The sequence below is a fragment of the Triticum aestivum genome, chromosome 5B, assembly GCF_018294505.1.
Source record: "Triticum aestivum cultivar Chinese Spring chromosome 5B, IWGSC CS RefSeq v2.1, whole genome shotgun sequence".
Taxonomy (NCBI): domain Eukaryota; kingdom Viridiplantae; phylum Streptophyta; class Magnoliopsida; order Poales; family Poaceae; genus Triticum; species Triticum aestivum.
The window spans coordinates 342,533,030-342,544,643 of NC_057807.1; the positions used below are offsets into that span (position 1 = coordinate 342,533,030).

Consider the following 11,614-nt stretch of genomic DNA (forward strand, 5'->3'; position numbering starts at 1 on the left):
TCGATCATTAGATTTGCTTGCTGCCCCCCAGTCCTTGGCGTCTCCATTGTAGCTTCGATGGAACTCCCGCCCTCAAGATTATGCTCGTTATGCTCTTCAACAACTTCTTTACTTGAAAGCTTGATCCCATCACCTGCAGCTTTTACATTCTTTTTAAATGGATCGGCTTGAAGCAGCCGATGTAAAAACTTTTTGCCATCGGGACCAATCGGAATAGACTGGTCATCTCTTGGTGTTTCAACAAACTTCAATCGTCCTTTTTCAATGGCCGATTTAACTATTTGACGAAACATGTTGCAATCCTCAAAATTATGCTTGGACGAATCATGCAACTTACAATACATTCGTCCTTGGATTGATGGCTTAACATGGTGATCAAGAATTGTAATGTAATTATTTTTCAGCAACAAATCAAATATTTTATCACACATGCTTGAATTGAAAGTACACTTCTTGTTTCCTAGCCGATCTTGCTGTTTGAACGGCTTTGGAGAAAAGCAAACGAATGGTTCAGATTTGGAATCTCCCCATTCGGCTATGTATTGTGTTTTCCACTCTATCTCCGATGTCTTTGGATATGATATTATATTAGCATCGGTTTTCTCAATAGAATTTAACCTTGGCTTTAAATTTCTGAAACGAAGATATTTAGAACATACATGTCTCAGTTGAGACCAAGTGTAAGCCAAGTAAGAAATAAGCAAAGCTACCCAACTAGATATGAACTTTAGAGAAAGCAACGGGAAAAGCTTTGGCTGTAACAATAAGTCATTATCGGTCTTTATAAATGGTGCAATGGGTTGACCGATATGTTCCATAACAATTTTACTGCTAACAAGTAAATTACCCTTCCTCATTGGTCTTTCAAAATTACTTATGAGAATATTTCTTATAGATGCATCAATAATGAAGTTGCGACCAAATCTGAAAATAGGTAAATTACTCGCTATGCATACCTCTTCAAATATGTTGGGAGAGCATGATAGTGGTGCCATTTGAAGAACATCTTGCTCCGTCTTTGGATGGCTCCCCAACACCTTGTCATCATCTTTTTCTTGAATCCGTGCATCATTGCTTTGAAGATTTTTGTCGGCCGAACTTTGTTCGGCTACTTGTTCTTGTCCTTGAAGCTTGTCAATTTCTACGGCACGGAACTCATAGGGCAGGAAGTAGGTTCCATTAACTTCAGAAAAATCAAGCACCGTTGTTTTCCTATGCTTGCCATGCCCTTTCTCAATAATGCTTGCCTCGTTGGATTTGATGGATTCAGAATATATACTACTTGATTCGGCTTTTTCAACCGAAGCACTTTCATGTTCCGAATCATCCTTCTTTTCATTGATAGTACCAATTGGCAATGCTTCTTTTATCTGAGCCAATTCTTTTTCTATTTGTTTCTGACGGCGAGCGGCAAAATTAGCTTTAAGCTTTTTCTCAATTTCAGCCCACTCCGGATATGATTGCCCCCCAATGCTTTTAGATTCTTTCGGCAATGACACACGGGTGTTGCCGAAATTTTGCAATTGTGTAGGGGGTGTATAATATGATGTAGTACTAGGTGAAGGCATATGCATTGTTGTAAGACCATCCTTTTGCTCGCCAATTTTATCAATTGGCAAAGATTCATCTTCTTGCAAAACTCTAGCTTTTATTGCGGCATAATCAGGAAATAGCCCCTTTTCATGTTGTTCAAGGCAAAGAGCACTAATTCTCTTATTTTGGGCTAAACTCTTCAATGCAGCCACCACTACCTCATCTTCTACAATGTTGGGCACAACCGCTCCTGTAAAATTTACATTCATTCGGCTATAACCAGGAAGGTGTGAAGCCGAATTATGAGCATCTACAGATGTGTATGGTGCCGAAGAATTAGTAACATGAGGTGTAGCATATGACGGTTGAGAGTAACTGGCCGAATAGCCACTAGTAGCATGGCCAATTCTCTCATTCATCGGCATGGTTGGATTACTATATTGCACATTAGCTGCCGATGAATAAAAGGGTGAAACACTTTCTTGTATGGCATTGGAAATTCTAACTTGGGGTGTTTTAAAATTGATTAATCAAACTCATCATGTTGCTCATCGGCATATGAATTTGCTGGGTTGCCGATGCGTGTGAGTTGGGATACATATGTTGCATGTTGCTAAATTTATAAGAATTTGAAACATGAAGATTGTTTTGCATCGGCCCTTGCACATAATTAGATGCATGATTGATAAAACTAGGGCTAGCCGATACATTATGCTCAATAGGTGATCCAGCAACAACATATGGATTATTTGCATCTACAAAGGGGAATTGGGTATTCATATTACCTTTGTAGATTGCAGCAACTTCATGACGATCTCTTCGTAGCAAGAATGGGCTGGAGACCGTTCAAAGCTTCGTCCCCAGCGGAGTCGCCAAAAAATGTGTTCGCACACGAACACGTCACCATGTACCTCCAACACCGAGGGTGATGCAGCGCAGCTCACGTCGAAGGAGACCCGGCCGGAAGCGCGGTACGCAGGCAATCCGGCGGGTGCTTTTGAGAACCCGAAACCCCACACGCCCGGGAAGGACCCCGTCTGGGCGCGCGGCGGCTATGGGCTGCCCTAGGTCGACCTGATCGCCCCTAGGGCCTCGAGGTTCGCCGCCCTGCAATGAAGAAGAACGAACGAAGAACGAGGAAGAAGAAGAACTAGGGTTAAGGAGAAAAGATAAAAGATAAAAAGTGGTAAATTGATTGATCGATTGTGTGTTGTTCAATCGGCCGTCACCCCTTAGATATATAAGAGGCGGCTGGACTTCCCGTGCAAGGAAAAGGCTTGGATTCACGTCCAAAACCCTAGTCAAATTCGGATTGGTTTTGTCCGAACTTTCCAAAACTGTTCGGTTTAAACTGGCTGCATCTTGCGGGTCTTTTTTGAGGTGGTAAACGATCTCGGATGGAAACGAGCCCAAAAGCAATCTTGACCTTTTCGACGAGGCGAACAACTTTTATGTTGAACGTTTTTTGATCAGAGATCATCTTGAGGGTCAAATCGGTTGCACAAAACAGGCTATCCCTCGCGCTACCCATCAGACATGGTGTCTGGTGGGGCGCGCCAGTTTTTGCTTCCTGACAGGGCTGTATTCCGATGGCTCTAACTTTTGCATACGAACTCGGATTGGAACGATTTTTATATCAAAATCGATCGTTTCGACGAGACGAAGACAATCCGTGTAGATAATTTTTCCATTTGAGGTCGTCTTGGGGGCTTAATCAGCCAAACTGTACTCTGAATATGAGATCTTAGTACTTTGAGCATAGTTTCGGCCTTCGAGATGAAATCGGACTGTGATGCCCCAAACTTCAAAGATGTTTATATCGACAATACGGAACTCTTTCATGAAGATCACTTCTCCATTTGAGGTCATCTTAAATAAGTTATTGACCGTGCCAAAATCTGGTGTCAACACAGTAGTTTGGCTGGGCTCTGGCCTCGAAAAAGTCATTGAGTTGTGTAGGAAGGATTGTACGGTTGATGCTTGAGTAATATATAAGTTATTATTACCCGTAAAAAGGAAAAGAAAAATAGAAAAAAAAAGGAGCTCTAACACCAGTGGCTGGGGCGACGCATGCAACGAAGACGCAGTCTATAACACTCTTTGGGAACTTGATATGGCATGCCTCAACTGCCTCTTGGTTACACCTCCACCACCGTATCTGTCGCTGATCGAGTAGCACCGAGTCAAGTGAAACTGACAAATTCACCGGTTACTGTGCCCTCCGTGCTTATATATTTGCCTCCATATGTCCGTTCACTAACGCATCTATCTCGTCACTAGGAGCAACCGAGAGGGGGTGACAATGAGGAATTTCGTCGAGAAACTGGTTCTCTCTTTGCTATGGATCTCACTGCTCCAAGGTCAGTTGATGCCTTGATGGTGATTAATTTGTGTACTAGTCTTTTTGATCGGTTTGCTTTGCCCGCGATCTTTAATGGAATTTTATTTTATGTGCCCGTACGTTAATTAAGGTGAATGATGTAATGTGCATATGGGCATGTGAAACGCACGGTCACCTCGCTGACGTATGTCTATGTGTTGATGCAGGATGCATTGTCCAGTCTGTGGAATATGATCATACGGCTAGTATCGAGGCAAGTAACGGCGTTCCTGTTGAGTCTTTCTGGTGTTGTTTGTGTCGATCTTAATCTGTGCATGCATGCATGCAGCCTCCAAAAACGAAATCTATATGGTTTGATCGATATTGCTGTATGACAAAGAAACAACCATCAGTTTTCATAATTCGTTTACAAAGCATATTGTCGTGGTTTCAGTGCCTGGGTGATCCGATGAAGCCCCTCTACAAAGGCGGCATCATCCAGAACGGCGAGTTCAACAACGGCCTGATGGGGTGGTCGACGCGCCGGGACATCAAGGCCGGCATCAGAAAGTCGGCCTCCGGCAACAAGTTCGCCGTGGTGCAGGGCGCGAGGAGCCTCCCGTCGGGCACCGGCGGCGCGGCCGCCTCGCCGTCCCACAGCGTCTACCAGAAAATCCAGATGAAGGGCGACACTCACTACTCGCTATCAGGTATATATACAACGTACATACCGAATGTACGTAACGTACGTGGGTGTGCATGACATGATGCAGTGCATGTGATCGACGAAGTTCATCTTGCTGTTCCGCGTGTGCAGCATGGCTGCGGGTGTCGGCCGGCACGGCCCACGTGCGCGCGGTGGTCAAGGCCCCCAACGGCGAGAACATCACCGCCGGCGGCATCGACGCCCAGTCCGGCTGCTGGACCATGCTCAAGGGTGGCATGACTGCGCGCGCCTATCACTACGGACAAGGAGAGGTCTTCTTCGAGAGCGACGCTCAGGTGGACATCTGGGTGGACAGCGTCTCCCTGCAGCCCTTCTCTTTCGAGGAATGGGACGCCCATGCTCGCCAGTCCGCCAACAAGGCCCGCCGGAGCGCGGTCAAGATCGTCGCCAGGGGCCCCGACGGCCAACCGATGGCGAACGCCAACGTGAGCATCCAGCTCCTCCGCGCCGGGTTCCCGTTCGGCAACGCGATGACCAAGGAGATCCTCAGCAACCCGGCCTATGAGAAGTGGTTCTTCTCGCGCTTCAATGTGGCGACCATGGAGAACGAGATGAAGTGGTACGGCACGGAGTGGGCCCAGAACCAGGAAGACTACCGCACCCCGGACGCCATGATGGCGCTGGCCCAGAAGTACGGCGTCAAGGTGCGCGGGCACAACGTGTTCTGGGATGACCAGAACTCACAGCTCAAGTGGGTGACGCCCATGAACCTGAACCAGCTCAAGGCGGCGATGCAGAAGCGGCTCAAGAACGTGGTGTCGCGCTACGCCGGGAGGCTCATCCACTGGGACGTGGTGAACGAGAACGTGCACTTCAACTTCTTCGAGACCAAGCTCGGCCCCAACGCGTCGCCCTTGATCTACCAGCAGGTCGGCCAGATCGACCACACCGCCATCCTCTTCATGAACGAGTTCAACACGCTGTCGCAGCCCATGGACCCCAACTGCACTCCCACCAAGTACATGGCCAAGATGAAGCTCATTCAGGGCTACCCCGGTGTAAGACAATAAGTTTTGGGGAACCAGCACTACCCTCTAGGGGTGGCTTATCTCATTATATATAATGGTTGTATTACAATACGTACATAAGTACAGAAGCTATACATAGTCTAACACCCTCCCTCAATCTTAGCCACTTTCTAAAGAACTGAGAAGGGTAAGATTGCGCCTACAAGCCTCAAACTGTGGCAGCGGTAAAGGCTTAGTGAAGATGTCTGCAAGTTGATCCTTAGATGAGATAAACTTGATCTGGAGTTGCTTCTGCGATACACGTTCCCGTACAAAGTGATAGTCAACTTCAATGTGTTTCGTTCGGGCATGAAATACTGGATTTGCAGAAAGGTATGTAGCACCGATGTTATCACACCAAAGAATAGGAGGCTGTGGTTGAGACAAACCCAACTCCTGAAGCAAAGACTGCACCCAAATAATCTCTGCAGTAGCATTAGCCACAGCCTTGTACTCAGCTTCAGTACTGCTACGTGACACAGTAGCCTGTTTCCGAGCACTCCAGGCGATCAAATTAGAGCCAAAGAATACTGCATAACCCCCCGTGGATCGCCTGTCATCTGGGCTACCAGCCCAATCTGCATCAGAGAAGGCCGAAAGGACCCGAGAGGAAGTCGGCCGAATATGCATACCAAATGTCAGGGTGAACTGAACATAACGAAGAATGCGTTTAACAGCAGCCCAATGAGTATCTCTGGGAGCCTGAAGATACTGACAAACCCTGTTAACAGCATAAGAGATATCTGGTCTCGTGATCGTCAAGTACTGAAGTCCACCAACAATGCTCCTGTACTCTGTGGCATCCGCAGGAGACAAAAGCTCACCATCAACAGCTGTTATCTTGTCGGTAGACGACATGGGTGTGGTGGTCGGTTTGCACTTCAGCATGCCAGCTCTTTGTAACAACTCCAAGGAGTACTTCTTCTGCGTAAGGACAAGACCAGTAGCACGAGAAGTGACCTCAACTCCAAGAAAGTAGTGAAGCTTCCCAAGATCTTTGACCGCAAAATCAGCACCAAGAGAGCAGACAAGAGCATTAGCAGCATACTGAGAAGAGCTGACAAGGATAATATCATCGACATATACCAAAAGGTACATAGTGACTTCTGGCTTCTGTAGAAGAAATAATGAAGTGTCAGCAGTGGACGGCACAAACCCATGAGCACGAAGGGCAGAGGCAAGGCGGGCATGCCAGGCACGAGGAGCTTGCTTCAAACCATATAGTGCTTTGGAAAGACGACAGATATAGTCAGGACGATCAGGATCAGAGAAACCAGGCGGCTGTTTCATATAAACCTCTTCCTCCAAAAATCCATGTAGAAAAGCATTCTGCACATCAAGTTGACGAAGTGACCAACCACGAGAAACAGCAATGGAGAGAAGAAGCCGAATAGTGGTAGGCTTGACGACAGGACTGAAGGTGTCCTCATAGTCAAGACCATGACGCTGCCGAAAACCGCGAGCAACAAGTCGCGCTTTGTAACGCTCAATAGATCCATCCGAATGCTTCTTCACTTTGAATACCCATTTTGAGTCAATAACATTTACCCGTGGTGGTGGAGGAACGAGAGTCCATGTCTTGTTACGAAGAAGAGCATGAAACTCCTGCTCCATAGCCTCTCGCCAATGTGGAATGCGCAGGGCAGCCTGATATGAGCGAGGCTCAGAAGATGGATCCGCAACAGCAGCAGCCAAACAAGAAGCCAACCAAGCAACCGTACCATCCTTACGTTCCTTAGGTTTGAAAATGCCACTGCGACTGCGTGTATGTGGTCGGGACATAGGAACCACCGAGGTCGACGGAGCAGCCTGCAACGGGCTGGAGGACGGCGACGTTGACGAGTCAGCCGGTAACGAGGAGCCAGTCACGGTAGCCTCGGACTCGGTCGACGAAGAAGGCCGGCCCACCGGCGAAACCGGCAGAGCAGACGAAGCAGCTCGCGACTCCGGCATCACAGACCGGGCCGTTGGCGAGCTCGGCATAGTGGGCCGTGGCGCGGCCGGTGTCGCGGGCCGATCCGCGGATGAAGGCGACGTGAGGACCCGAGCCGCGGGCGAAGATGGCGTGACGGGCCGAGCCGCAGGCGAAGACGGCGTGACGGGTCGAGCCGCGGGCGACTCGGCGGCCGCTGGCGAAAAAGGCCGAGCCGCTGGAAACTCGGCGATCGCTGGCGTAGCGGACCAAGCAGTGGAGATGCTCGGCGCGATGGGCTCGTCGGGTGACCATGCATGAGCACGTGAATCGACGCCATGCAACATAGGGCGATCGACGTGCCCACCAGAAGACGACGATGATGATGGTGAATCCTCCAACAGCTCCAAACGAGCTCCACGTCCGGTTCCTGCACCATGGTTAGGTAATAGCAAAGGAGAGTATGCAACATCATCAAATTGGTCAGAAGCAACAGAGGATGAATGCAGGGATGGTGGTTCGACAGTAGACACAGGAAGGTTGGCAAAGGGAAAAACATGCTCATCAAACACGACGTCCCGAGATATATAGACACGATTAGTGGGAACATGAAGACATTTGTAACCTTTATGAAGAGAGCTATAGCCAAGAAAAACACACTTCTTAGAACGAAACTCAAGCTTGCGCTTGTTATATGGACGAACATGCGGCCAGCAAGCACACCCAAATACCTTGAGAAAGGTATAATCAGGTTGTTCATTAAGGAGAACCTCAATGGGAGTCTTCATGTTTAAAACACGAGTAGGAGTACGGTTGATGAGAAAGCATGCAGTGGTGAAAGCATCACTCCAAAACCGAAACGGAACAGATGCATGGGCCAAAAGAGTAAGACCAGCTTCAACAATATGACGATGCTTACGTTCGACTGAACCATTCTGTTGATGTGTATGTGGACATGCTAAACGATGAGCTATCCCAAGTGACTGAAAGAAAGAGTTGAGGTTGCGATACTCGCCCCCCCAATCCGACTGGACATGAACAATTTTGTGCTTGAGAAGACGTTCAACATGTTTTTGAAACTGAACAAAAATATCAAACACATCAGATTTGCGTTTAATAAGGTAAAGCCAGGTAAAGCGACTATAAGCATCAACGAAACTGATATAGTAATTATGACCACTGACAGAAGTCTGAGCAGGACCCCATACATCTGAAAACACAAGTTCTAAAGGATGTTTCACCTCACGACTGGACTCCGAAAAAGGAAGTTGATGACTCTTCCCCTGCTGACAAGCATCACACACTGCTACATCTTTATTACTAGACAAACTAGGAAGCTCATGACGACGCAAAATATGACGGACAATAGGTGTGGTCGGGTGACCAAGACGAGCATGCCACTGTGACGAAGAGACCCGAACTCCACTGAAAACGCGAGCGACGCCAGGATGCTCCAGACGGTAGAGGCCCTGGCACAACCGCCCACTAAGAAGAATGTCCCTCGTGCCCCGATCCTTAATAAAAAGATCAAAAGGGTGAAATTCACAAAGCACATTATTATCACGTGTGAGTTTAGGAACTGAAAGAAGATTACGGGCCACAGATGGAACTCAAAGAACATTGCGAAGCTGAAGATTCCTATTGGCATGTCTAGTGAGAAGAGATGCTTGACCAATATGAGAGATGTGCATACCTGCTCCATTGGCGGTGTGGATCTTGTCGGAGCCATGATAGGGTTCACGAGTGTGAAGCTTCCCCATCTCGCTGGTCAGATGCTCTGTCGCCCCAGAGTCCATGTACCAGTGTGGATCGATGGAGTAGGACTGAGTGTGTCCCTGTTGCTTCTGCGGCGCGGGACGATCAGCCATGGCGACCTGACGGGCATTGTTGCGTGTATCTTTGCCGTCATTGCCAAGACCAAGGAAGCTTCGCTGGAAGCGCTTATGACACTTGGAGGCCCAGTGCCCATCGCGGCCACAAAGCTGACACACACGTGGACCGCCAGCCCCCGGTAAGGTCGCAGTAGGTGGGGGGCCGAGGCGGGCGACGGTGGCAGCCCCAAGGGAGACCGGGGTGATGAAGAAGAGCGGCCACCCTTGGTGGCGGCGTTGGCCGAGAGGGAGCCAGTGCCCCTGGTGCGGCGAGTCTCGACCCGTTGCTCAGTGAGAAGGAGCCGAGAGAAAACCTCGTGTGCCAGCATGGGTGTCGAGTTGCCCCGCTCGTTGATGATCTCGACTAAGGCATCATACTCCTCATCAAGACCATTGACAATAAACGAGTTGAACTCGGAGTCGGTGAGGGGCTGTCCAATGGAGGCCAATGTGTCGGCGAGGCCCTTGACCTTGTTGTAGAACTCAGTGGCAGTGGAGTCAAGCTTCTGACACTCTCCAAGCTGACGACGGAGTGCAGAGACACGAGCCTGGGACTGCGCTGCAAAGGTGCGCTCAAGGATGGTCCAGGCCTCATGAGACGTCTTCGCGAAGACAACAAGGCCGGCAACTGCCGGCGAGAGCGACCCCTGGATGGAGGAGAGGTTCGCCTGGTCCTGCCCCGTCCAGACGCGATGGGCCGGATTGTAGACCGGACCGTGCACGCTGTCTACCAACGCGGGTGGGCAGGGAAGCGATCCGTCGACGTAGCCTAGCAGGTAGTGACTCCCCAAGAGCGGGAGAACCTGCGCACGCCAGAAGATGTAGTTGTCGGCGGAGAGCTTGATGGTGATGAGATGACCGAAGTGAAACGGCAGCGGCGAAGACGATCCCATCGAGGAGGCTGCCTGGGGTGCAAACACCATGGAGGCAGCCAGAGGCACCGAAGCCGATGCGGGAGGAGGCGGAACCGCAGCCAGGGCGGGCGCCGCAAAGCTCGCGGCCGGTTCGGACGCCGCAAGGCTGGCGGCCGGGGCGGACGCCGCCAACCCCGCCAGCGGGGCGGTGTGATCCGCTTGCGGCAGGAGCGGCGGGACGACGCCTGCGGAGTCCGCAGCGGACGGCGGCGCCGCGGTGTGGACTACGAGGTCACGCCCAAGCGAGGGCGCCGGCGGCGTGGAGAAGACGGAGCCGATGCTCCTTGTCCCGATCGGAGCCTGAACGGAGACGGCATCGAGCGGGAGGTTGAGCAGAGCCGTGATACCATGTAAGACAATAAGTTTTGGGGAACCAGCACTACCCTCTAGGGGTGGCTTATCTCATTATATATAATGGTTGTGTTACAATACGTACATAAGTACAGAAGCTATACATAGTCTAACACCCGGCAACGCCGGCCTCAAGCTCGGCGTCGGGCTCGAGAGCCACTTCACCACGCCCAACCTCCCCTACGTCAGGGGCGCCCTCGACACGCTCGCGCAGCTCAAGCTGCCCATGTGGATGACCGAGGTCGACGTCGTCAAGGGCCCCAACCAGGTCAAGTTCCTGGAGTAGATACTCAGGGAAGGCTACGGCCAACCCGGCGTGCAGGGCATCGTCATGTGGGCCGCGTGGCACCCCTTCGGATGCTACGTCATGTGCCTCACCGACAACAGCTTCAAGAACCTCCCCGTCGGCGACCTTGTCGACAAGCTCATCGCCGAGTGGAAGACGCACAAGACGTCCGCCGCCACCGACGCGAATGGAATGCTCGAGCTCGACCTCGCCCATGGTGATTACAAGTTAACGGTGAACCACCCTTCGCAGACGACGGCCGTCTCCCACACCATGACGGTGGATGCGGGGTCAGCAGCCTCCGAGCACATCATCACCGTGAAGGCGTAGGAATATATGAGACTTATTAAGCTACGTAGAATGGTTGATAAAAATAGAGTGAAGTGCACTGTAGGTCCTCGAACTATTTCAGGGGTGTCACGTGGGTCCTCGAACTATGAAAATCGTCATCTAGATCCTCGAAGTGCATTAAGTGTGTCATGCAGGTCCAAAATTTGCCTGACCCCATCTGACTTGGCAGCTGGCGTCGTTAACCATGAACAGTAAACCGATGAACAGTAAACTACCACATATGGACAATACTGTTCCTGTACCCTATGAACAGGCGTCGGTGAACAGTAAAAATAAAAAAACGCGGATATGAAATAGTGTTCTCGATTTTTTTTAAAATGTTCGCAAACAATATTTGAAAAT

At 50.1% G+C, this 11,614-nt stretch overlaps 1 pseudogene; it reads left to right on the plus strand.

Annotated features, from left to right (window-relative positions):
• Positions 1-3,780: 3,780 nt before the first annotated feature.
• On the plus strand, positions 3,781-11,251 carry LOC123111761 (endo-1,4-beta-xylanase 4-like; annotated as a pseudogene).
• The last annotated feature ends 363 nt before the right edge of the window (positions 11,252-11,614 follow it).